Source organism: Heterocephalus glaber, unplaced genomic scaffold, assembly GCF_053883595.1.
Source record: "Heterocephalus glaber isolate CG9 unplaced genomic scaffold, H.glaber_assembly_v1.0 deba00001594, whole genome shotgun sequence".
Classification (NCBI taxonomy): domain Eukaryota; kingdom Metazoa; phylum Chordata; class Mammalia; order Rodentia; family Bathyergidae; genus Heterocephalus; species Heterocephalus glaber.
Window position 1 is genome coordinate 20,373,402 of NW_028258369.1, and position 25,856 is coordinate 20,399,257.

A 25,856-nucleotide genomic window follows, 5' to 3' on the forward strand; every position below is an offset into this window, starting at 1 on the left:
CAAATAATGACAATTTGACTTCTTCATTTCCTATCTTTATTCTCAGCTAAGTGGATGCACATTGAGGCGATACTCTTAAGTGAAATAAATAGGACACACATGTATAAATACCAAATAGTTTCTCTGGTGTGAGAAACTGAAAGTGTAAATAAGGACTAGGGCTGGGAATGGGGAAAAAACAAGAACCAAGATGCATTATGTAAAGGTACAATTCCCAATGAGAAATGTAATTGTGTTGTATACCTAAAATGTACCAATAAAAGAATTTAACAAAAAGAAAAAAAAAAGAAAAAAGTGATCTGATTTAGTTATCCTTTTTCCTGGGAACTGTGCCTAGCCAAGCTGTGACCAGCTTCCTGTTTCTCATTGTATTAGTAAATACATCAGCATCAGGCCACTGGGAACTCATCTACACTGAGAGCACGATGTACAAGACAATCCAACAGTTAATGTTTTAGACTTTTCTTTTCCCATTTCTAAATTACATGCTTATTGTATTCCGGCAAATCAACATGAGGCCAAGTCCACAGATGTTTGAAAACTTCCAGACGATTCCTTGAGTTGTTCGTTTTTCATCCTAATGTAAAGATGCCTACATTCATGGTCTTTCTTGTGTGCTTTAAAAGTGTTCCAATAAACCCAGGTGTTCCACTATTAGCTTCCATATCTTCAGATTAAGATAGAAGACAAATGGTTATTCACAAGACTAACATCCTAGTCTATTTACCACTACCCCCAGCCTGGCCTCTTAGTGCGTGGATCTGTGTGAGCTACTCCCTTAGACTACTGTCTTCAGAGCCTGACATTCTATTACTTCACAGGACTGTCCCCTCCCATCACTTGACCATGCCATCAGCAATACTACTGATATTCTCTTATATTCTCTTCCATGAAGCCTATTTCCTCTAGCTAATTGGTGTGGTTCCCAGTTTGTATCATATCAAAAATGGCTACATCTGAAAAGCTTGACTATTTCTTTCTGTGCAGCATGAACTCCTAAAAATGTTCATTCCAGTTAGTATATAGTAGTTTAAAATGGTGGTTCTCAAAGTGGATCTTTGGCCTAGCAGTACCAGCATCACCAAGAAGCCTGTGAAAAAATGCAAGTTCTTGGACCCCTGACCCAGACCAAATGATTCAAACTCTCCAGAGGTGAGCTCAAGAATCTGTGTTTCACAAATCTTCCTCATGACTCTGATAGGAGCTCAAGGCTGAGAGTTGCTGGAGAAGATTAACTGGAATGGTCTTGAAGTTTCTGTGATCCTGCTATCACCAGGTATATTATACTAGCTATGAAATGTGGGGCTACCACATCTCAGTTTCATGAAATGACAATCAGTTCTTTCTCACTTAGGCCTTGGTCTCTATTTCTGCAGGCTGACCGGGGAGCTCTGCATCAGATGACATGTTGAGTCCAGCTGTGTTCCATACATCTTGTCCTGGTACTCAGGTTGGAGGCATAGCAACTCCCTGGGCATATAATTCTCATAGCTGAAGTTAAAGCTCCCAGAGGGCTGACCTTAAGGCTTAGCCTTAGAATTGAGACTCTAGTAACTTCCGCCCTCCTTCCACTGGCCCAAGATGAGCACATGACCAAACCTAATGAAGTAGAGAAACATATTCCCACAGAGGTGATAGAATTGGGAGAGACAACAAGTGCTGAACAAAAGTCTAACATTCCTCATGGGGACAATGGACAAATAAATACACCTAGGGCAGATCCTACCAGCCATTTAATGCAATTAAATTAGATTAGGCCAATAATGGCAATCAAATAAAAATTGCAGATATTTCGAGAGTGCTCCAGTCAGCCCATGGACATTTTTTGTCATTCTTTTCATATTCGTGTGATAAACCCCAGAAGAATTTCCGGCCACACTTCCTTTCTGGTTCTACTTTTAAAGAGAACATGCAGTATGAATTTTTTAAAAATCAAGGGGAATACCTGCCACAACACTTTTCCCTATGGTTATTTACACTTTGAAAAGCTGACCAAATATTTTTCTCTCCTAACATGCTTTTTAAAGAAAACTCTTAAATTCCCATCATTGATCCTCTAACCACACTCAACTGGCAAGAACCAAAAGAAAAATATCTTTCCAGAAGATACAGTAAAGCCTGCCGCTACTAATAGAATAAATCATATATTCATCACAGAGTCATTAGAGGACTAGGGACAATCTCATCATACCCGAGATTGCATAAGCAACTGAAGTCCCCTGTTGACAGAAGCCTTCACTCGCTTAGCTTTTCCTTAGCTTAGTGACTGGAACATTGTGCCCAATAAATGTCTGCTGACCTAAAGATGTATGGAGTTTGTTCAAGATGCCAGGTAACTGGAAAATTCTAAGCTCAGTGTTCTTTTGAAGGGGTGTCAAAAGAAAACCCGTTCCATAAAGATCATTGTCCACCCACTTGCCACTTAATGGACATGTAAAAGCAACGCTGAAGCCTTGCATTTGAGAGGGCAGTGCAGTTTGTTTTGTGAGTTAGGGTGGTTGAAGAATTTCTAACAGGCTGAGATTCTAATGCCTTAGAAGGAACTACTTTCACAGGCTGAGTCAATGACCCTGATTTATTTAGAGAAAAACTGGGAGCAGGATAAAACAAAACTAAAACCCCTAGCTCTATAAAGAGTAACGTGGGACTTATGGAAGAAAACCCTTGGTCTTGGGTTCTAGCCTTGGCCCTGTTCTTACTGTTATTAAACATTGCATAAGTTATGTCTCAGCCTCAGTTTCTTCATCTATAGAGTCAAAATGATATACCTGCCCCAATTACTTCCAAGGATGACTACAAAGTTCAGTTAGATTTGTACTTGAAATCACTCATTGTTATGCAGATTATTCTTATTGGGAGACCCTGGGGGGAACTGGGACAGGAACAGACAGTGTGTCCTTTATGAACAGCAACCCTGGGGTTATACACTGCACAATCTCCACAGCACTATCTAGACTGCCTCACTCATGCCCTGGCCACAGGACATCTACAAGTCACACTGATTTCAGAGTCAAATTTTCAAAGATGGTACAAAAATACCAAGATTTGCCACCATATTCACTGAATAAGTTCTTGACTGAAGCTGGTAGAAAAATATTATGTCACAGTTAATAATTTTTAAAAGATTCTTCAGAAACTATTAGAACAATCATCTCGATCCCTGAGATGATGGAAGCAGTGGAGTTGACATTTTTCTTATGATTTTGAAGTTTTTCTGTACTGTTATAGATATTGTCATCTTTCAGGGTTCTCTCTGAGAGGTAGCATAAGAAAAATGTCTTCTCTTTTGTTTGCCTCCAACATTACCTCTCAGGGAGGGGTGGAAAAGGAAGGTCATTCCAAAAAGTCTGCTGTCCCTCAGTTCCCTTGCACAATTGGTATGAGGCATCCACTCAGAAGAGACTGAGGCACTATGAGGGGAGGAGGCAGTGACCCAACTTTTAGCCCCTTTTCTCAATGTTGGTGGTGTTGACACCCTAAGGTTACCCAAGGTGATACACAAGGTATGTGTCATCTTGCCCTGGTGTAATCCTCTCCCTTTCCATGGGTGGAAGCTGTGATTTGCTTTTAACCAATAGAACACGGCACAAGTAACAGGATATTCCTGTGACTCCATTACATAATACTCAATTTTAGCCAACAGGAGAGACTCTCTCCTGCTGACTCAGAACAAGCAAGCAACCATGCTGCACTTTCCATTTCTAGAAAGAGAACCGCCAGTAACCTCTAAAACCTTAGACTGGCTCCAGTCAATAGCCAGGCAGATAGATGCCAGGGACCTTGGTCCTATAAGCTCAAGGACACAAATTCTACTGACAGACTGAGGAAGCTTGGATGCAGAGATGTCCCCAGGCCACCTCTCATGAGAATGAAACAACTTGGCTGACACCTTCTCTGCAGCTTCATTGTTAAATATCCCCAAATACCCTGTCTTTATCTGCTCTACTGTCATATGATCATGGGCTTCTTCAATAATTCACCTCTGAGTGTTACCAAATTACACGAAAGTCTTTGAAATGTTAATTTAGGTCTTAATTACAAATAATTTATTGTATTCCATGTATATTGAGGTATGTGACTGTGGAGGATATTTCAACCCTAAAGTTCAACAAACTTATAAATGTTTTCAACATCTTCCCAGTGCCAAGTCACATTGTAAATGTGCCATGAATGTTAGTTTTCTTCCTCTCCAGAAGAAGGCTGAAAGTAAATGATCATAATTGCTCATCTAAATCTGTTAAATGTTCTACAATATTTAACTTCTCAGAGACTACCCAAATACAGAGAAACACACAAGCCCATGATGCAAATCCATATTACAAGTAAGATAGCCAGGCGTGGTGACACACACCTATAATCCCAGCACTCTGGGAGGCTGAGGCAGGAGAATTACAAATTTGAACCCAGTCCGGGAAATTTAGCAACTTAGTAAGACTTTGTCTCAAACAACAGCAACAACAAAAAAGAATTAAAAAGGACAGAGGATATAGCTCAGTGTAAAGGACCTGGGTTCAATGTCCATTACTGTTAAAAAAAAAAAAAAAAGACCTCACAACATTGAGTTTTCACTTGATTCTGGCCTTAGGGTCAATACCAACTGTGACAAAGATTGCTCCTTTAATACTATATACATCCACTGATGACCCATGAAATACAGCTTTCACACAGCCTTGCTATTCAAAGTGTGGTCCATGGGCCAGTATCATGGGCATCACTGGGAGCCTGTTAGAAATGCAGACTTTCAGGCCCCACTCAAGACCTGCTGAATCAGAATCTGCACTTGAACAAAAGCCTCCCATATGCACAGTAACACTGGAGAATTCTATGTTGTACTATAAATCTAGGTGTATTGGCCATCTGGCTTTTGTAGTCATAGCCTCCTCTTTTTTCTTAATCTGCATATATACAAGATCTTAAAATGCTGGGATTACATTCATTAAAGATGAACTATCATCCTACGAACTAAGCCTTTGGATGGTTTCTTATGTTGCAGTTATGATCTCCCAAGGATACTGATGCTAACAAGAAATAGCAGCTAGAATGAGGTCTACTTGGAGCCATGGCTGCAGGCAGGAGAGGCTTCCACATCAAAATAAAGCACAAGGTCAAGCACAAAGAGTAAAGAAAGCCATTGCTATTCAAATCCAAATGCTCTCTGCTTATGAGAAGATGTTTCCCAGGCATTGCTGGTACATGGTATTCCAAGGCCCACCTTTTATGATTAAGTGTTATGGAAAATCAGGAGCAATGGTATGATTATGTACAATGTTAACATTAAGGGAGAATAGGTGAAAGGTATATAGGAATTCCTTCTACTAATTTGGCAACTTCGTAAACTGAAAACAATTCCAAAATAAAAGACTTATTTTAAAAACACAGTACTTGGCTTATAGTTTCAAAAAATGAGAACAAAACTTTTAAAATATTATTTAGAGAACTAAATATATAAACAATGAAAAACTGGAGCATTGGAAGTAAACATATCTCTCGTGTATTTGCCATATTTTTCACCCAGACTCTCCTAACAACATATATGTATTTGCTTAGCAATCCCAACAGAACACAAGAATGTGGAAAAAAAAGAACAAAGAATCATAACTGTGGTGCCAGAAATTTGATAAATATATGTTATTAAGAGTATGAAATTAAAGACAGAATCTCCCTTAAGCAGTTTGTCTTACCTCACCTTCCATATAGCTACAAAAAACATTTTTTAACAAGAAAAGTCAGTGGAAAAAAAAAACCATACAGTTAAAGGAGCTATATCCATCATCTTGTGTATGAAATGCTCCAATTTTATTTTATTGGTCAAGATTCAGACTGACAAACAATGGAAATCATTTTCTGGCAAGTTCAAGCAGGGAAAGGATTTATTGAAAGATATTCAGTAGTTCCAGAATTATTGAAAGGGCTGGAGAAACAAGTCTAAGGTGTAGCTTCCAGGAAAAATGCCAAAATCATGCTGCAAATTAGTCTAATTTGGGTGGAGATGTCGCTGCTGCTTTACTGCTTCCACTACCAAGTGCTGGTGCCAGGACCTCAGCTTGACTGTAAATGATACAGCTTCTAGCCTGCAGCTCTTCTGGATCAGTCACTACCTCACCCTGTGAGGTAGCCGGCTGGATTGCTACTCCTGCCAGCAAGACAGATGCTCACTGCAGTCTATTTCCTCCTATGAAGCCTTGGGTACGTCTTATATTCTAAGTGGCAGAACTTTAGTAACTCCAAGAGAGCTGGAAATTTGAGCTCCGATTTCCAAATATCAGACAAAGCTTAGAGTGGCCAACCCATCTTAATTTGTCCCGCAATTTCCTGATCTTACTAACTAAAGTCCCATAACCAAGAAACGTCCAGTCCCAGGGAAACAAATACCACTTCTCACTCTACTGAGGACTCATATAACCTATGAATTTCCCCAAGTGTAGAAAAGCTCTTAAAAATATGATGAGTGGCTGAAACAATGATGCACATCCCCTATAACAATTAATCCCCATTAATGAAAATATAAAATTGAGGCAATTACACCAGCAATCAAATTGGTCATTTGGCCAACTGTCCAAGGTTTGTTATGAATTTGCCCATCTCCTTTTCTACTCTCATCCTTCCCCAACTCATATGTTAGTTTGTTCCTGTTCATATATAATTATTTATATGAGGTCCCAAAAATTTTCCTGGCCACTTTGCATTTCTTTTGTAAGATACGTTTGTACCTGACAATTATTAAATTGGATTTAAACTACAAATTTGAAATATCTTCCCCTACCCCTAGCCTCCTATACCACACACACACACACACACACACACACACACACATATTCATTCTCTCCTCCCCCGTTCTCCCTCTGCTACTTTTCAGCTTGTTTAGCATTGTTTCCCTTTATTATTGTGATTTGTCCCCTTTCATCTCTTCTCTTCTAGAGGAGACAACAAAAACTGCCTCAGAGTAAAGAAACAACATATATATATTAATATATATAGAGAGAGAGAGAGAGGGAGGAGGGGGAGGGAGGGAGAGAGAGAGAACTTCAGAAAAAGAAAAATAGTGTGGTGTTTTTTCAACAGGTGATGTTACTCTTGTACGGGGACCCTAGAGGATGTCATATAGTGTAGAAAACCCACTACTCTGCCGGCCCTTAGAGGAGAATTTGAAAATGCATGTGCAGCAATCTCAGTGACCAAGGTTACCCAAGCAGAAGTTCACTGTACTAACAAATGTCGGAACTTGTATTAATCTCATGATGTCTCAATAAATTTCGAATTAAAATATTATTTATACAAGTTTTTCTTTTTGTGAAGTGTGTATACATTTGTTGGCAGACTCTGTTTGTGTATGTGTATTTTTTGATTTTTCTTTTTTTAAAGATAGGGTCTCTCTATGTAGTTCAAGGTGGACTTGAACTCACTATGTAGCCCAGGCTTGCCTTGAACTTTCGGCGATCTTCGTGCCTCAGCCTCTCGAGTGCTGGGATTATAGGGATGTGCCATCACCCTCAGCCTGGTGGATGTCTTTGTTTTTGTTTTTGTTTTTGACACAGGGCCTCGCTATGCAGTTTAGGCTGCTTTGAACTCACTATGTAGCATCAGAAGAAACCATAGAGCAGTTTTTGAAGCCTCTGAACATCAAAAGGTTTTTAAAATATAAAACAAACTCAAATTATTTTGCTAACAGTGATATATGTGCACCCATGTTCATAGCAGCACAGTTTGTAATAGCTAAAGCTTGGAAGCAGCCCAAGTGCCCATCAACTGGAAACTGGATAAAGAAAATGTGTTTTTTTATAATATGGAGTATTACTCAGCCATAAAGAACAAAAAACTAGAATCATTTACAGCTAAATGGATGCATATCGAGGCCATACTCTTAAGTGAAATAAATAGGACACACATGTGTAAATACCGAATAGTTTCACTAGTGTGAGAAACTGATAATGTAAAAAAGGGTTAAAATGATTAAAATGAATAATTGATAATCTGAAATAGGAAAAAAAGGTCCAAAGACGAAGGAGTGAAGGGAGGGGAAGGGGAAAGGAAAAGAGGGAAAGGAAAAACTATGAGAAAAGAAAAAAAATGGAAATGAAATCTATGTAAATAGGGAAGGGCGGAGGGGGTGAAGGGCGCACAGGTAATGGGGAAAAAAATAAGAACCAAGATACATCATGTTCAGGTACAAACACCCAATGATAAATGTAAATGAATTGTATACCTAAAATGTACCAATAGAAGAACTAAAAAAATTATTTTGCTAAGTGTATGTAAGCTTGGAATTATTATATACCTTTTGTTAACTAAACTTTTTGTCATTATATACATACCCTATTTATGTAACCATACATTTTCCCATAATATCCACTTTTCAAATATTAATATCAGATAGATATTTGCATAGCTCATCTTTTTTTGAATTGTCATTTGCCTTGAATACTGTTCTCCATTCTTTTCTATTTTCTCATTTTAAATGGATCTCTAGCTTTGTCACTTATGCGTATTCTGTTCTTTCAACTTACCTTACCTGTTTGTTTCTCTTTGTTTATATTTTTGCTATCTTTTTGATTAATTGATTTGTGGGTATTTTGAGGTTTATTTAAGTTGTTTGATAGCTTTTAAAGTTCACTTTCCCTTCTGCTAGCTTAAAATCTAAAGCCTTAAAAATTTATTATGAATATTCAACAAAGTATGAACTTAACCCATATGTTGACTCTTTTTCCAAAAGTTTTAAGGACCTTAACATAGTTTAATTACTCCTTACTTGACACACTACATTTTTTCCCTTTAGGTATTTTAGATAATTAATTATTAAAGACAATGTTCATTTATATTTGTGTGTGGTTTTATTAATTTATACAATCACCTTTTGTTCTTGGATCTCAAAGATTTCTACCAAAGTTATTTTCCCTCATCTGCAAAATAACCCTTTAAAACTTTCTATCATTCATCATTGGTGTAGAAATACAGTTTTGCTAAAACACAATCTTAAGTTGAGGAGTGCTTTCTGCCAACATTTAAGACATTCCCTATCATCCAGCTCTTATTTCATTCAGGATGATAATGTCTTTTCTCAATGGCTATAGTTTCAGTATATGTGCTGCAGAAGTAAGCACATCAATAGCTATAGTTTTATACCTACCATACGTCTAAGTGTGAACTTTTCTTCTTTTTTAACCATTCTTAGTATACACTGTGTTTCCTTTACCTGTGAGTTTCTGATCATCATCAGCTTTGGCTAATCTAAGCCATTATCTTTCCAAATATATCATCTCCCCTATTCTCTGTTCTCTCATTATGGAACCCCAACTAGATCTACATTATACTTTTTCTTTTATGTCTCTTAATTCTCATATTTTCCAGCTCTTTGTCACTTGTTGATTCATTCTGGGTAACTTTTTCAGATATTTGTTCAATTTCACTAATTCTTTTCCTATATTTAATTTATTGATTAAAATATCCATAGTTTAATCATTTTATTGCAAAATAAAGTACATATACAGAAAAGTGCATGAAATATAGCATTCAGGAAACTAAATATCCATAAATCAAACATCTGAGTAACCCTACTTGGGTCAAGAATTAAAGCTCTATAAGTATTCACAAAATCTCCACATACCACTGTTCAATCACATTCTGGCTGCCCCTTCCCCATTGCAGGAATAGCTTCCCTGACGTATCTGGCAAATTTTTCCTTGCTTCTCTTTATAAAGTTATTACCTATATATGCATAAAAAGTTTCAAATTTCATTTATTTTTTTCATTTCTAAAAGTTCAATTAGGTTCTTTTAAAAATCTACCTGGATATTTTTTATTGTCTCTTTCTCCTTGTTCATTGTTACTCTGTTTGTCAAGACTTCATGAAATATACTCATTCCATAGTCTTCATCTGTTAATCTTTTATTGCCAGTATCTTATTAAGGACCTTTCCATCTATGTTCATTAGTGAGATTGGCCTATAGTTCTCCTCTTCTGTTGGGTCTTTCTCTGCTTTCGGGATCAAGGTGATGCTTGCTTCCAGGAATGAATTCGGGAGTAGTGCTTCCTTTTCAATTTCATTGAAGGGTTTAAACAGTAGTGGCAGCAGTTCCTCTCTAAATGTCTTGTAGAATTCAGCAGTGAAGCCATCAGGGCCTGGGCTTTTCTTAGTTAATAAGGTTTTAATTACGTTTTCAATTTCATTGGTTGATATTGGGTTGTTCAGAATTTTTAGGTCTTCTTTGTTCAACGTTGGTAATTCATATGTATCTAGGAATCTGTCCATTTCTTCTGTGTTGTCCATCTTATTGGCATAGAGGTTCTGGAAGTAGGTATTGATGATCCTCTGGATTTCTGCTGGGTCTGCTGTAATTTCACCCTTTTCATTCTTAATTGCATGGATTTGGGCCTTTTCTTTCCTTTTTATGATAAAGTTGGCTAAGGGTTTGTCAATTTTGTTGATTCTTTCGAAGAACCAACTCTTGGATTCACTGATATTTCGTATCGTTCTCTTAGTCTCCATTGCATTGATTTCTCCTCTGATCTTTATAATTTCCGCCCTTGTATGAGCTCTGGGGTTGTCCTGCTCTTCATTTTCTAGAAGCTTAAGGTGCAGCATCAGGTTGTTTAATTGGGCTCGTTCTGTTTTCCTAATATGCATATTCATGGCTATGAATTTCCCTCGTAAGACTGCTTTCATTGTGTCCCATAGATTCTGATATGTTGTATTGTCATTGTCATTTAATTGAAGGAACTGTCTGATTTCTTCTTTAATTTCCTCTGTGACCCACTGGTTATTCAGAAGTGTGTTGTTCAATTTCCATGTGTTTATGAAATTTTTGCAGTTTCTGTTGCTATGGATCTCCAATTTCATCACACTATGGTCTGATAATATACAGGGGATAACTTCAATTCCTTTGCACTTACTTACACATGTTCTATGTGTGAGCATGTGGTGTATTTTGGAGAATGACCCATGTGCAGCTGAGAAGAATGTGTATTCTGATTTTGTGGGGTGGAAGGCTCTGTAAATATCTGTTAAGTTCTTTGTTCAAGAGTTCAATTGAGTTCTAGTATTTCATTACTTATTTTTAGTCTAGTTGATCTATCTATTTGTGACAGTGGGGTGTTGAGGTCCCCCACTACAATTGTATTAGTGCATATATGACTTTTCATGTCCGTTAGTATTTGTTTTATATAGTTGGGCACACTAGTGTTTGGTGCATAGATATTTATGATTGTCATCTCTTCCTCTTGAATTGTTCCCTTTACAAGGAGGTAGTGTCCTTCTTTGTCTCTCTTAATCAGTGTTGGTTTGAAATCTACTTGATTTGCAAAGAAGATACCTACTCCTGCTTTTTTTCGGGTTCCCTTCACATGGAGTATTGTTTTCCACCCTTTAACTTTCAGTCTATGAGTTTCCTTTTGAATTAAGTTTGTTTCTTGTATGCAGCATATTGTTGGATTTTGCTTCTTGACCCATTCTGTCAGTCTATTTCTTTTGATTGGTGAAGTGAGACCATTAACGTTGATGGTTATAACTGAAACGTATTGACTTGTCACTGCCATGACTTTTTCTTTTTGTTGGGTTCTCCCCCTTTACATTTAATTTCTTGTCCTGCCAGATGGGTTCATTCTGCTTTGCTTCCTGGGGTTGTGATCCTCAATGTCTGTTCCTAGGATATTATGTAAAATTCTTTGGAGTGCTGGTTTGGTATTCACGAAGTTGCTAAGGTGCTCTTTGTCATGAAAGTATCTTATTTCTCCATCCATTTTGAAAGATAGTTTTGCAGGGTCCATCAATCTGGGTTGGAGGCTGTTTTCTTTTAGGGCTTGGAATATGTCGCTCCAAGCTCTTCTTGTCTTGATGGTTTGTGTTGAGAAGTCTGCTGTGATTCTGATGGACTTTCCTTTGTATGTGATTTGTTTCTTTTCTCTAACTGCTTATAGAACTTTGTTCTTCTGTTGTGTTTCTGGAATCTTAACAATTATATGCCTATGTGTAGATATTTTTTGATCAAGGCTATTTGGAGTCCTACATGCCTCACTTATCTGTATGTCAAGCTCTTTTCCCCTGCTTGTGAAGTTTTCTGCCATTATTTCTGGGAAGAGTTTTTTTATGTCATCTGCACTCTCTCCTGTTTCTTCATTGACTTCAGTCAGTCTCATGTTATTCTTCTTTGCATCATCTAGCAGCTGCTGGATTGATTCCTCATGTTCCCTTACAATTTTGAAGTAGTTTTTCTTTTCCTGGTCATTAATTGCAATCTTATCTTCTGTATCTGAAATTCTGTCCTCACATTGGCTCATTCTGCTGTGTAGACTTTCGATGGAGTTTTTAATCTCCTGGAAATCTGTTTGCATCTGTTTTATGGATTCCATTGGTTTCCTATGTTGGGATTCCATCATGTTCCTCAGCTCCTCTCTAGATTTATTAATCATGTCTTGCACTAGGAGCACAATTTCTCCTGTTATCTGAGAAATTATTTCTGATTTCATTTTATCCAGATCCCCTTTTGTTGCCAGTTCAGTAGGTCCAGGTGGTTGAGTATCAGAGTGTTCCATCTCGTTTCCCTTTGGGGTTGCTGTAGGTGATCTGGAAGTCTGGTTTGGGGGCTTATTTATTTGTTTTCTCATTTCGACTGGGGGAGGGTGCTGTTGGCGCCTGCACGGATTAGCTCCTCTGAGCTGGGAGAGGTGGTACAGGGGCCGGGAGCAGGTGGTAGGGATGGTGGCCCAAAAGCCCTTTCCTGTGGGCTGGGAGCAGCGGGAAGGATGGTGGCCCGGAAGCCCCTTCTTCTGGACCAGGAGCAGTAGGACGGGTCGGCAGCTCAGAAGCCCCTACCTCTGGGCCGGGTGCGGCGGGAGGGATGGTAGCCCAGAAGCCCCTTCCTCTGGTCCAGGAGTAGCAGGACACAAAGTGGCCTGTTAATCTTTTTTAAAATTAATTTTATTGGCACATTTTAGGTACACAATATGATGAAATTCTTCTTTGGAAATTTGTACCTTTACATCGTTCATCTTGATTCTTATTTTTCCCCCTTCCCCTGCACTCCCATCAACCCCTCCATCCCTCCCTATTTACAAAGACTTTGTTTCCATTTTTTCATTTTCTCATATTAATTCCATTCCCTTCTTTCCTTTCCCCTACCCCTCCCACTTCCCCTTCCCCTTTGGATCTTTTCTTCCTATTTCACATTATCTAGTATACCTTTTAGTCCTTATTTACACTTTCAGTTTCTCACACTAGAGAAACTTCAGTATTTACATGTGTGTCCTATTTATTTCACTTAAGAGTATCACCTCAATGTGCATCCATTTAGCTATAAATGTCTGTCGTTTCTCATTCTTTTTGGCTGAGCAGTACTCCCTTTTATAAACACACACACACACACACACACACACACACACATACACACACATTTTCTTTATCCAGTCTCCAGGTGATGGGCAATTGGGCTGTTTCCAAGTTTTAGCTATCACAAACTGTGCTGCTATGAACATGGGTGCACAAGTATCAGTGTGGTATGATTCTTTTAATTTTGGGGGGAAGATACCCAGCAGGGGAATAGCCGGGTCAAATGGGAACTCCAATCCTAGTTGTTTGAGGTATCTCCATACTGATTTCCACAGTTGTTGCACCAGTCTACACTCCCACTAGCAATGGAGAAGGGTTCCTTTTTGTCCACAGCCCTGCCAGCATTTATTATTGTTTGATTTCATGATAGCAGCCATTCTTTCTGGGGTGAGGTGAAATCTCAGCATTGTTTTCATTTGCATCTCTCAAATGACCAGTGAACATCTGTTAATCTTAATATCTTAAGTCCTGAGAGATAACAACTCCTAGTGAGTGATTTGCTGACATATTCATAGTGGCTTCTTTCCTCATGTATTTATAATTTTTTTAGTAGTGAGCTTATATTTATTGTTCTTTCCTCTAGTAAAGCTTTAGGCTAACTTCTGATGGACTCTAGGAGCTACTAACCTGGAACTATTTTTATTTATCCACATTTAGGACAAGTATAAATTCTATCATCAGAATCTAAGTGATATCAAGTCTCTGTGGATTAACAAGGGAAACATCATTATAGTCATCATTATAAGTGTCTTTAGTATCATTGATATCATTATCTGCCCAGAATCCTTTCCCAAGGGCCTGGCACAATGCTAACATTTCAGGGCCAACATCCTCAATTTCCTGACATCCAGTGTTTCCTCTCCAATTTTTCTCCCTCCACCGAGCCTTGACTAACAAAATAGTGGCATTCATGAACAAGGGAACAAGAAAACTGTTAGCTCTTTGCCCACTTCTGCAGTCTGATCATGCTTGTTGTTTGTATAATTATTATTATTACCACCATTTTGCATTTTAGTTTTCCTTTCCTTTTTTGGAGGCTTTGTATTGCATGAAAAAGTCTGTCATAAGTTTTCTAAAATCTGAATATGTTATATTAATAGGACTTTTTAGAGCTTCTAGTACCACAGAAAGCAAATTTCCCATATCAAAAAACAAAAAAATGCTTTTTAACAAATTAAAAAGTAATGAGAAATGTAAATTAAATGCACTTTGAGATACCATTTCTCAAGTATTAATTGCTCAAGTATAAAAATAAGTTTGATAACATACTACTGACGAGAGTTTGGGGAAACAAGTATTCCCATATGTTCCTGGTGGGAGTATAAATTGGTTACATTTTCATGGCAAGCAGTCTAGTCATTTTGTCATAATTATAAATACACATACTTTTTGACCCAGCAATTCTACTTTTGGGAATTTATTCTACAAACATTAGCCAATGTGAAAATTATTCATTGAAACATTACTTGTAATAACCAAATATTTGAAATAACTTCTATGCCCATTAGAAAGGAACTATTTAAATAGCATACATTACATCTATACAATAGAATATTATGCAATATTTTTACAAATGAAAAGGTTTTAATATACTGGTATGATGCAATATTCAAGATATATATCTAATGAAAAACAAGATATAGAAACATGTGCATATTATTCTGGTTTTTAAAAAATATGCATTAGTATATTTGTGTGCATAGTTCTACTTATTTTTGGAATGGTATATAGAACATCTGCCAGTATTTGCTGCCACCAAGTTGGGGATATGGGTACCTGGAGCAGGAGGTAAGAAAGAGACTTTTGCACTTTTTGAAGTGTAGACCGTGTGAATATGTTGTCTATTTTTATTAGTTTTATTGGTACATTTGAGGTATACAATATAATGACATTCATCATTGGAAATTTGCACCTTTACATTATCCATCTTGGTTCTTATTTCTTCCACATTTCCCTGCCCTCCCTTCAACCCCTCCACCCTTCCCTATCTACATAGACTTTGTTTCCATTTTTTCTTTTTCTCATATTAATAACATTTCCTTTCTTTACCCCTACTCCACCCACTTCCTCTTCCCCTTTGCCCCTTTTCTTCCTATTTCACATTATCTATTATACCTTTTAGTCCTTATTTACACTTTCAGTTTCTCACATTACAGAAACTATTCGGTATTTACACATGTGTGTCCTGTTTATTTCACTTAAGGGTATCATTTAAGGGTATGTGCATCCATTTACCTATAAATGTCTCTAGTTTCTCATTCTTTATGGCTGAGTAATACTCCATTTTATTTTTAAAAAATACATTTTCTTTATCCAGTCTCCAGTTAATGGGGATTTGGGCTGTTTCCAAATTTTAGCTATTACAAACTGTGCTGCTATGAACATGGGTGCACATATATCACTGTGGTATGATTCTTTTAATTCTTTGGGGAAGATACCCAGCAGGGGAATAGCTGGGTCAAATGGGATTTCCAGTCCTAGTTCTTTGAGGTATCTCCATACGGATTTCCACAGTGCTTGCACCAGTCTACACTCCCACCAGCAGTGGAGCAGGGTTCTTCTTTCTCCACAGCCCTGCCAGCATTTGTTATTGGTTGATTTCATGATAGCAGCCATTCTTTCTGGGGTGAGGTGGAATCTCACCATTGTTTTCATTTGCATCTCTCCAATGACCAGTGATGTTGAACATCTTTTCATATATTTATTTGCTATTTCTACTTCTTTGTCTGAGAAAGGTCAGTTCATTTCAGAGGCCCATTTTTGGATTGGGTCTTTAAATTTGGGAGGTCTGATTTTTTTAAGTTCTTTATAGATTCTAGATAGTAGACCATTGTCTGAGGGACAGCTGGTGAAAATTTTTCCCACATTGTGGGTTGTCTCTTCACACTGCTGGTGGATCCTCTTGCTGTGCAGAAGCTTTTTAGTAAGAAGAGGTCCCACTTGTTGATTGTTTGTGCTAGTTCATGAGCAACTGAGGTTTTGTTCATAAAATCTTTTCCTACACTGATGTTTTCGAGAGTTCTACCTAACCTCTCTTCCAGCCAGTTTACTGTTTCTGTTTTAATATTTAGATCTTTAATCCATTTTGATTTTAGCTTAGTGCATGGTGAGAGATATAGGTCTAGTTTTAATCTTTGGCAAGTTGAAACCCAATTTTTCCAGCACCATTTATTAAAGAGGCTATCTTTCCTCCAGTGAGGATGTTTGGCTCTTTTGTCGAAGATAAGGTGGCTGAGTGTGTCTGGAGTAGTTTCTGCATCTTCTAATCTGTTCCACTGGTCCTCAGGTCTGTTTCTTTGCCAGTACCATGCTGTTTTATCACCATAGCTTTGTAGTATATTTTCAAGTTGGGGGTAGTAATACCCCCTACCTTGTCTTTATTGCCTAGTATTGGTTTTGCTATTCTAGGCCTATTCTTGTTTCAAATGAATTTTTGGATTGTTTTCTCCAGGTCTGTGAAGTATGCTGCTGGGATTTCAATTGGGATTGCATTGAATCTATATAGCAATTTTGGAAGTATGGCTATTTTCATTATGTTGGTTCTTCCTACCCAGGAGCAAGGCATATCTTTCCATTTTCTGATATCATCTTCAATCTCTTTTTTCAGAGTGCTATAGTTTTCAGAGAAGAGGTTTTTGATTTCTTTCATTAGGTTGATTCCTAGGTATTTCAATTTTTTAGATGCTATTGTGAAATCAATGGATTGCCTCATTTCTCTCTCAGTGAGTCTGGTTTTTGTGTACAGAAAAGCTATTGCTTTTTGTGTGTTGACCTTGTATCCAGCTACTTTACTGAATTTGGTTATTAAGTCTAGAAGACTTTTGGTGGCATTCTTGGGGTCTCCAATATAGAGTATCATGTCATCTGCGAATAATGACAATTTGACTTCTTCATTTCCTATCTTTATTCCTTTTATTTCTTTGTCTTGTCTAATTGCTGTGGCTAATGTTTCCAAAACTATATTGACCCAGATATTGTCTATTTTTAAAAGGATTTGTCAGCTTGTAGTTGGCCTTACCGGGAAGTTTTGAAGAGGGTGAGCCAAAAACAAACTTTGCTTTCTTCTTGGTTTTGCCTGAAGCTGTTCTCACTCCCAGCAGAGAGGGAATGTGGAGAAATCTGGAAGCCAGGTTGCCCCCAAAAGACTGGGCAAGTTAGTGCTGATTTATCGACCATGTGACCTGCTTCCTGGCCTGGTCAGGTAACTAATATTGAATCTACCGGCTCTTTTTTATTGCTTTTCACCCAGATACTTGGAATGTCATGGATGGTTGTGTTTTGATAGGAATTTAGTGCACACTCAAAACATACAAAATGCCAGAATCAAAGTCCTTAAAAGCAGCAATTCTCTCTCTCTTGTGCAGGCCCTGTGTTTTATGTTTGGTGCTACTGACCCACTGCTTCAACTGGAAAAACACTACCAGAAAATAGCCCGATCTCACTGAACAAACTCCATTCCCTAAGCACTTGAGAGAGGCAAGGAAACAACTAGGTTTTAAGTGGATACAATGACACAGCACACACAACTTCAGAATTCAAATTAAAACTAGAAAATTCAAAGTTGAAACTGCAAAGTTCAAAATTCAAACTGAAATTCCATTGCAAAAAAATTCCCTGTCTCAATTGCATAATTTTGTTTCCAAAAGTGGCAAAAATACAAGTGCTACAAAAAGCTTAATTTTGTGTATGTGTTTTCACTTTTTTCTGTTTTTGTATGAAATGTTTCAGCCAAACAGAAAAGAATGGAGTACATTTTAAAGAATATCCATGCACCCACAAAACACTGTCAAATCTCAAACTTTTTTCATATTTACTCTAGATAATTGATCTAAAAAACTAAATAATTTTAGATGCAGGTCAAGGACCTTGTGTCATTCCTCCCTCATCCTATCTGCTTCCCATCCTCCTGAAGGGTAGCCATCTTTTAGGGTTTGGCATTTATCATTCCCATGCATACCTCATAATTTTACAACATATATAGGCACTCATAAACAATGTACAATACTGTTTTGCATGTTTTAAACATTATATATATGATGTTCTGGATCCGTCATTCAACACTTTCCTTTTTGCATTTAACTTTTTCTGTTAAAGGATATTTGGTAGTTTCTGGGGTTTCTCCATTACCAAATATACTGCAACAAAATTCAGTACTTGCCTCTGAGTGCACATGTGAAACACTTTCTGTAAGTCAAGAGAGAACTGATACGTCACAGGACATGTCTCTCCTCAATGTTTCCAGAAAACAAATTACTCCCAAGTGTGGTCCTACCACTTTGCCTTCTGTGAAATGGCCCTGAAGTTTTTTAGCTGTGCTTTCTACCTTCAGAGAGCAATGGGAGAAAATTCGTTTTGGATACAGATACTAATTTGAGGAATGAATCCACAGTGGATGCTGTGAGTACCTCTCACCCTTGCCAACTTAGTGCATCTAGCCAACCAGCCAGCTCTCAGCTGCAGCACCTAAGAACATTCTCTGGTCTCTGGTTTTTGCCTGAGAACATTGTCTGGTCACCAGAGATGGTGTTGCTATGGGCCAGCAATAGCAAGTGGGGCCATCACAGGGAGCCAATGACCGATGGGAGTTGGAATATCGGTACCTCAGCTACCTCACTGCGCAGGCGAGATAACTCTGGAGCACATGGTTTGTCCAGATTTTCCAAGTGCCCAGTATGATTAAACCTCAGTTTGTTACAGTGACAATCTGCTTAATATCAAACACTGTATGCAGCAATTCTCTGCCTTCCCTTCTCAGTCTAACTATCCCTCTCCTCTACCAGGGTCCTGAGACTTCCTCCCAAAAACCTGCTGGCTACATCCCTGATTACCAAATGCGTTCCTGAAAGATCTCATGTTCCTTAAAATCTGTGACAGCTGCTAGATTCTGGAGGGCAAAGACCTTTTGGATTTACCTTTTCATCTTCAAAGCCTGTCTCCCACCTGGTATGTTTTCTGTCCTGACTTCACTGAGAGAATCCCTTTTCCAATCCCACAGCACCCTAGCCTGGTTAGGGGATAGGCTCTAAGGTGCTGAATTAATTCCTGATAAGGTGTTAATAGAAGATAATGGGCTTTCTTTCATCTAACATTTAACAGGTTCCTATCACTTACCAAGAACTCTGCTAAGGATAAAGATACAAAAGGATGCGAAGTCCAGAAGCTGTCAAAAAGAAGGTAAATTTTAAATAGCTTTAAAATGAGTATCACACATTCTTAACTCAAAAACTATCATATTACAGTACAGAGGAAGAAATACACGTGACAAAAGAGAAAAATTCCAAAATCTGAGTATTTCTGGAAGTGGTGGTGTGTTGATCAGCTGCCCCAAGCTGCCTGTGTTCAGAACACTCATAACTCGTGTCCTATTGAAGCCCTATAAGAGAGCAAGAATCCACACCCTGTATACACTCTGGATCTCCTGCTCCCCCATGCCTTCTGCAAGGAACTTCTGAAAGCACTGCTTTCTGACACTCAAAAAGCCACACTGGCTTCTGCTGTAATGGCACCAATGGCATGCCTGCAGTTCCCCAGTCAACAGAAGCCCTTCACTGTCCTCCAGGATAGTGACTGTCTCCCTGGCTGCTGGCTCTTTCCATTTTTCCCACTGCCTGCTTCATCACACCTTCCTGGTGTCATTATCCCCGAGCCATCTTCCCTTCAGAGACCGATCACAGAGTCCTGTGACAATCCCACACGTCTATGTCCTTTATGGGACAGCCACAATGACTCTGCTTCTTTGTTTCCACCTATCTTCTCACCTTTTGCCCTTTCATGCTTTCACCCTTTCATTTTCTTTTTTTTTAGCTAGATCAACTAAATACTTTATTCATGAAAAAATTAAATGTACCCATTTTTCTCCATTATTAAAAAAAAGCATATCTGGCATAATGAGTTTAAGGGTAGAACTAGAGAGGAAAAAAGAAACCTACAAATCCTCCCTCTCCCCACTCTAAAAATGACTTAGATATTTTGAATGCTGACCTGAGAAGAAGTCTATTTTTTCAAGTAAATGAATCTTTCACTGAAGAAAATAACATCTAAGATGCTGAAGTATATATTCTTTAAATTCTTTAAAAATTCAGCAGGTGAGGAGAAAGACACTTGCTATCCTTCCTCAGCCCCTCTAGGACTGGGCCATTCCACCATGCCAGCTATTTCTCTTCTGACCACCTTCAGGATGAAGATTCACTGGATCAGGAAAAGCTCTATCAACAGGCAGAAGAGAAGCAGTCGTACTCCACTTGTAAATTCCGTCTGCTGCTTCAGGTGTCTCTCCCAAAGGCTTGTCCATAACAAATCCGAACTTCATTTACTAAAGATCATGCATGTCAATTACTTAGATCTGGATAATCCAAATTCATGGTAAGGCAGGTGTCCACTATTTCTGACATTTCAAAATGATAAAGAACCTGAGAAGTTTCCTAGGACAGGGTCCTTGGGGGATGTGTGTGGGCAGGTCACCTGACAGGCAGGAAGAACAGGTGCAATTTCTTGAGACAACATTCTTACATTTAGAGGTAGAATACAAAATATTAAGTGCCATAAAAGATATTTTGGAACAGGCTGGGACAGAAACAGTATCTGTAAAGCGTTATAAAAAGCATTCGAGGTTTTTCTCAATGTTCTTCTTCTCAGCCGACTTATTTTACCATGGTGAAGATGGTGTTAGGGCTTTTACCATTCCAACCTGTGATCACTTTTTCTTTCATGAAAGGCAAAGAAAAGAAGACAACAGACACAAATATGCTGTATCCAACCAGGAAGCACTGGTAATAACAGGAGATACACTGACTGAAGCAAAACCCTTAGAACTCTGAACCTTATCAGTGAGGCCTGTAGCTGTCCAGACTACACTCGGGGAAACCAAAGCTCTTCTGATGAACTACCCAGGCTGTGTAGGCAGGAACCAGGCAGGACTTGTCCAGGGGGTAGGAATGAGAAGTCAGCAACTTTTATTCCACCAGGCAGTGAAAACAGCCAGGCCCAATCTCAGCATCTGCTGCAGAAAAACAAATACTATCGTCCTCATTTCTGCCTCTTCCCAGATGGTTTTCTTTTGAAGGCTTGTAAGGAATACCCTCTCTGTCCTTGGCTATCTTTCTGACTTCCACTGTATTTACTTGAACTCAATTTAGGATCATTTCTTCTTAGTATATGTGCTGCCAAAGCGATTACTTGACCATTCCTCTCTTTTTAATTAATTGCATTGGTGCATTTTCGGTATACAATATAATGACATTCACCATTGCACATGTGCACCTTTACATAGTCTCTCTTGGTTCTATTTCCCCCCCTTCCCCTGCCCTCCCTTCAACCCCTCCATCCCTCCCTATTTACAAATACTTTGTTTCCGTTTTTTCATTTTCTCATATTAATTCCATATTAAATGAAAGGAAACAATCTTTCATTTTCTTTCTGCTTGCCTATATGGAACCACCTTTTTCTCGTTTTCTACTCCATCAAATACCTGCAGAAACATCTAGAATGCAGCTATGACTCACTGGGTTTGGGGAAGACCTCAAATGGAGGTTTACTTGTTGCATATGGAAATCTTATAGGGGATTCAAAAATTAAAATACAACAGATATGTTTTCCTACATACTGTCCTTATTTTTTAGCTACAGTTCACTTGGCTTCAAGATTTTTTCCATTGATTTTGAGGTTACACTTTTGAGGTGGCCATTTTCAGCACCAGAGAAGTTGAAAATCATGAGCCAAATACTATCAATAGTGTTCTCTCATTATCCACCCAGAAGCGGCTTCTTGGAACAACTGACTGCTTTACTTTCCACGGAGGAAGGGGCACTGTAAGGTCCATAATTCCATGATTATTTAGTCTCCTACATATCACAAAATGCTTGTCCATGCCACTCTTTCTATGCTTCTCTCTTCCTGCTAGCAGGTAGACTTGTATTTCTTGCTAAATAAGATGACTGAAATGAAATAGTTGGTTTATTCACACTGATGAAATCAGTAAAATAAAGTAACTATATTTTGATAGTCTACCAGCACAAAAGTCATGTGATTTATACCAAGGTTTATCAACCTTGGCATTACTGACATTGTGAGCTAGATAATAATTTGTTGTGGGAGCCATCCTGTACATTGTATGACGTTTAACAGCATCCTTGGCCTTTGCCTACTGGATACCACTAGCACTTCCTACACAGTTGGGACAAGAAAATATGTCTTTAGACTTCAAATGTCACTGGGGAACAAAGTCATTCCAAGTTAGGATGTGTTGGTCTACACTACATAGAACACGAACATTCCAAAAGAGATGTGAGCTTAGATACAGCTACATTTTGTCTACTCTGCACAAGCCACCACTTACCAATTATCTTGACCACAAAGGTCAATAAGATTAATCAAACCAACATATCTACATATGGTATCTTATAAATATAATTATATTTGTAATCACATCAGTAACATGGGGCTTTGAGAACTTTGATTATTTGAGAATGACTGACCTCATCATTCAGTGGAAAGAACAAATTAAAAATGTTGCATAGAGGTGGACAGCACCCTTTACCTGGGTCTTGGAGCCCATGGAACCCATGTAGTCCTAGAGAAAGAAGGAATGGTTGATCAATGAATTTGGCCAGCATGGGCTACATGAGTTGGCTATAGTGGTCAGGATGTTAGTACCAGGAAAAGACATTCGGGAGAATCAGATTAATGCTGATGCATGAGCCTCCCTCAGAGTCCTGTCTTACAATGGGGGCAGTATGACAGACATGGAGACGGAGGTGAGAAGGCCACTGCAGTAGTTTAGATAAGCAATGATGCTGCCTTGCCCTAGAGTGCTCTCAGTATATGGCACTTCCTAAAAGGAGTAGCTAAAGAATCAGAACACGTGTGAGCAAAACTCAAGAATTATTAGCTCTACAGTCATTGAGGTGAAACATTACATCTCTTTGATTGTCAGCTTGAGGCTTTATCAGCATAAGGGGCCAGAGTCAAAATTGTCTAAGGGCCTTTCCAATCCTCTTTTTCTACCCTCCCCCAAATTCCCCCACAAAGCTGCAGGTCCAAACATGGGCTGGCACATGTGATTCAAGGACTAATCACAGTTTCCCACACCTACTGTCTTATAGTGGAAAGAGAAGAAAAGTGAATGAGTGCCAAGTCACTCCAGGTACGTGCAGTCAGCTGAGGAAAACTCATGGAGCACCTCCTTGTCTGCTTTGAAACCATAGCACGAGGCCAGTGTTTCTCAGGGTGATGAAGAGGTAAAAGAAGGTATTGATGCCCTCTAATCACCAAGTCCAAAGTAGATGGGGCAAACACACTCTGGGACATGCTGACAACTCATTTACACCAGAACCCAACAATCATTCCAAAGAGGAAATAATAGCAAAGGAACCAACAGCACAGGCCACCATCTATTCTCCGGTGTCCCTGGAGCCGGCGAACAACTCATTTACATCAGAACCCAAGAAATCACTTTCACAAACTGCAGTTGGCTGGCAACAGAGAATGGGCAACCATTTCTTCCTGGAGACCCTACTGGAATCAATAAGTAGCTCGTTGGCTTCCAGCCACATAGCAAACCAAGCACATAGACGGTGGAAAATACAATTCTACACAATGTTCATATGCAACGAACTAACCCTCAGTAGAACCGTGACTTGGAATTTATGTTTTCAATAAGCACCTAATGAGTACAAAGGGACACAGTTGATCTCAGTTAGGTGTAGGACCAAAACATAGATCAAAATTCTTGTAGCTTGTGCGCAAGGGGAAATTGATGCATGGCTGCAGGCCTCTCGTGGTAACAAGTGAAAGAAAAAGCACCTCAAGCTAGCTTAAACAATGAAGGACATTTATCAATTCATGCTTCTGTAAACTCAAGAGCTACTGTATGTTGTAGGGTGGCACAGTCATGGTATCCAGACACTTTCAATCTCTTCTTTCTGGTTTCAAAAGAGTCAACTATTCTAAAGCTCATGTTCAGCATGGTGAGAAAATAACTATAGAATTTCAGGCTTCATAGATGCACCTCACACTATTGAGACAGAAAGAGAGACAAAGAGATAAAGAAGGAGAGAGACACTCTGAGTCCCAGGATTATCCACAAAATCTTCAGCTTCATTCTGATACCGCAACTCCTGAATCAATCTCTGTGCTTAGAGACTGCCATAATCTAATTGGCTTAGGCATGTATTACCAACCAATCACTGAAGTCATGGGGATGAGTTTGGTATATGCTGATCAGAGCCCCATACTGAAGCAGGATTGGGGTCAGTGCTGCAAACTGAACAGTTCCTACAGGACAGGAAGGAGAAGTCTAGGATGGATATTTGAAAGTCCACCACAATACTCACTGTACAGCATGATATTTGTATACAGATATCTAATATATATATATATATATATATATACACACACACATATATACAGAGAAGATTATCATAAAAGACATCACAATAAAGTGTTATGAGTATTCAGAGCTGATCTATAGAGAACAATTTTACCTTGAATTATGTGTTCTTTCCATTGTATTAGTGTGGTTCATATGGTTGTGTGTCTGCAGTGAAAAGTCCAGTGGAATTAATCTGTGTATTATTGGCTTACAATACATGACACTCCATAATTACAAACCTCTCAGCAAGTACAACTGGCTTACTTTACCCCTACAGATGATGCAAGCACTACTATAATGTTAGCACCGATACAGACACTCAGAAGGCAAGGCCACTGGCCACTCAGGCAAAACCTTAATGGGATAGAAGTTTTGATTTATATATGGGTCTCTTCCATTACCTGTGCATTTATCATACTTTATAACCAGAGAGTGTTCTAATCTTCAATAAGTCACAATATTCCATTAAACAGATATCAATGTTGACACTATTTTGTACTTACAATTGTTTTTCTAGTAAATGGTACTTGGAATTTAGAAAAACTTCAAAAACCTCCATTCTTCTATTTAACAGTATTACTATATAAGAATAAAATAGGGGCTGGGGATTTAGCTCAGTGGTTCCGGTGCCTTTCTCGCAAGCTCAAAGTCCCGAGTTTGATCCTCAGTACCAAAAAAATAAAATAAAATATACAATGATCTGATGTTTTCAATAACAAATGGAAAAAGTGATAGTGATTCCTACAGTAGCCTGAAATAGGCTTTTCTCATGCTCCCCAATGTTTCTCATCATATTTTCTAGAAAAATTAAAAACTAGAGATCCTTGAGTCCCATCCTGAGATTTTCATAGTAAGAAATCAAAACTAAGGCATTTGTGTTTCTAAAATGTCCCTGTGAGAGATGATTCACAAAGAATCCCTGTTTCTCTCAGGGGACGTTCACACTTCTCAGAGCCATCATTAAACTGTACCATGAGACTGGCTCTGGCCAATGCAATTAAGCACTGGGGGCAAGAGCCAGTTAGCAGTCTGCCATACTTTCCTTTGCTGCCTGCCCTAACAACTAGCAAGGTTTTTGCTAGAAGTTATTGTGTCACAGTGAGTTCAAGATGAAGCAGAGCAGCAGGTGAGCCACAATAGGTACTTACTGTGAGCCAAAATTAAGTTTGT